This window comes from Aplysia californica, unplaced genomic scaffold, assembly GCF_000002075.1.
Source record: "Aplysia californica isolate F4 #8 unplaced genomic scaffold, AplCal3.0 scaffold00182, whole genome shotgun sequence".
Taxonomy (NCBI): domain Eukaryota; kingdom Metazoa; phylum Mollusca; class Gastropoda; order Aplysiida; family Aplysiidae; genus Aplysia; species Aplysia californica.
In genome coordinates this window covers 681303-684180 of record NW_004797452.1, presented here as the reverse complement: position 1 = coordinate 684180, position 2878 = coordinate 681303, and positions in this window count along the sequence as shown.

Here is a 2878-nt window from a genome sequence, read left to right as displayed (position 1 = left end):
AAAAAGAAAGTGCGCACCGCAGCGGCTCTTCGAACCGCCAATGTGGTGAAATGGAAAGTTTATGTAAACTTAGTCGGCCATGCAGGAAAGGGGAGGAGGATGGGCGGACGCAAGAATTTTTTTTCTTTTCTTTTTTTTTTTTCCTTTTTTCTTTTTGCTGAAGAGCGATTTACTGCGCTCTCTCGATTCAGTTTTCAGGTTTTACTGTCCGTTTGTTGCTGTCTGTTTAGCATGGCGGTACCCCTTACTCTTCACTTCTTTTCCAGGTTGTTGTTGTTGTTGTTGTTGTTGAATTTTCCCCTGAACTTGTGGTAGTTGTGGTTCTTAATAGTGCTTAAAATTTTAGATTGATCATTCATGTATTTTGTCTGTTATTTAAGTTAAGTTAAAACTTTTTGTAAGAATTATATTTACTTTCATTTTATTCTGATTTTGACTGGTTTTTTTATAGTTTCGAAATAAAGAGCATTTACGCAAACAACCCCTTAAATGTAAGAAATAAAGTAATAACTTGCTTTATAAAGACCTCAGTGCATTTGTAACAAGACCTTTATTTGTGAGCATGGCGTTTGCCGTCCAGTTACTAGTTACAAAAACAAAAAAAAAAGAATCCTATCACTCTGCTATGGCACGTATTACAGTAGCATATTTGTGAAAGTAGCTCTTGTACTCCAATAAAGCCCACGTATTGCAGTAGCTGATATCACCTCTCTTTTAGTAATAGTGAATACTGGTAGAATTTTTCTTTGTGTGTGTGTGTCTGATTTACGACACAAATAGCACAGTCTCCTCCTAGATATTGTGGCCTGTCTTTGTTAGTATTGTCTCCCAAATAATATTTCATTCAGAGTTAGAGGAGGGTTGGCGGGGGGGGGGAGGTGAGTAGGCTCCGTTTCTTTTCTTTCCCATCGTTATTTCTGTCTGTCTGTCTTCCTTTGTCCCCAGCTCTAAATGGCTTTCTTTAGATCGATATTATTTTCTTTACTCCAACTGAAAATCTAATGATTAAGTATTTATCTATTACTTAGTTGTGTTTGAAAGTTGGGCAAGGCCAGTTACAGAGATTAAGGTGGTTGTTGGATTAAAAATGTGTCCCGCGCATCTGGCCTGAATTCAAGCAATTTTCAGAATAATTTCGCTGACACGAATAACTGGAGCCAGTCATAGTCTGTCCCATTCTGGTGTCCCACTTTAACAAATGCGGATGCAAACGAGCAGTCGGTTCTGCTGTTGGTTTCTTGTCTTTGTATCCTTCTCCATTTCCCCTGATAAAAGAAGTCTGCTTCGGACATGCCACTGGATCAGCTGGTATCATGTTTGGATAATGATGTGTATAACCCTGGTTCAGATCCCCAATCGGCTGTATTTGGATTTTGGTCGTTAGGAACGTTTTGAAGGCTCTCTGGTAACTTTAGTCAATCCTATCAGAAATAATAAACACTGAACTCGAAGGCCCCACCTCTTAAATAATCTTGCGGCGTTGAAAATGAGTTTTAAACTAGCACCTTGCCAAGTCTCTTTGTTCTTGAATGTCTCAACGCTTTGATAGCGCATGAAAAACTTTTTACTGCAAAATTCGTTCTATTGCTAAGGTTTGCCTATGTTGCACGGTCGCTAACGTCTTAGATATTTCTATGACTAAGTGCATCTGCCGTGGCATCCGCCTTTTTCGCTTAACTCTGGTTTGCTGCACGGGTTTTGAGCATAGCATGCCTGACTGTAAAGACTAACCATTACATATTTCAGTGATGCTAATTAATCTGGGTTTTGAAAGCTATTTTTACCCCTTTTATTTTGTTGCACGGTCTTGTGCTGTACATTTTGTTGCATGGCATTTACACATTAACATTAACATTAACGTCGCCCGCGGGAGTTTGGTTAAAGTGAGAGCGAATCGAACATGACACGAGGCAGTTTGTTTTTAACTTGTTTGTCAGTACGTGTACTACATAATTTCCCCACCCCCTCTACCTTTTACAAGTTTACCTTTGAAAAAAAGAAAAGAAATTAAGAACACGAATCCAGCTGCTCAAGACCGTACGGTTGTGCTGGGAAAACCCTAAATTATCGTTAATGTACGAGTTTTGTCGTCAGTCAAGAAGAGGAACAGACCCTAAAATCATGAGACGGTCAATGAATTTGAATTGAAGGACATTACGTTGGATACAAGTATCGTGTTAACTGGTCCATTTGGGTCTCCTTGAAATATCTCTATTTTTCTGCAGTTAGGTGGGATTTATAAAGAGTATTTTAATGTGTCATAGACCTGTAGTGAAGAACTTTTGTGCAAGCACATTTTTGATAATTGTATTATGAAATATTTCGAGAAGTAAAGGTGTGTACATCAGCATTTAGTAAGAAACTTGACTTGCCATTTCAAGTATTTTTAAAAACGTTTTGTAATACCGTCTAACAAGTTAATGACTTGAATTTGCTGTATGTGTAGATGACATAATATGCATGATATCATTAGCTGAATAGAGATTTTTAAAAAAATAAATCTAATAACAGCTTTGTGTAGTTTTTAACTAGATGTCGTGTTTGCCAATTCTTCTATTGAATTGAATTAACATTGCCTATTAATAAGTAGACTTAGGCAAAATGTATGAGGCAAAATGTATGATAGCTAAATAGACAATACGAAAGAACATATTACTAGGTAAGAATGATTCAATGTTATTGTTCGGTGCAGTACAACAAAGACACATCTTTCAGAATTTCACAAGACAAAAATATGTGGCCGATCAGAAGCAGGTCATTTGTCCTGGTATTCAGACCTTTGAAAGCTATTTGTTGTTGGTGGTGGTGGCTTTTTTTTTTTCTTTAGTAAAGATTAAATTTCTTCAAAATTGGTCATAATTTCTGATTGGCTAACCCC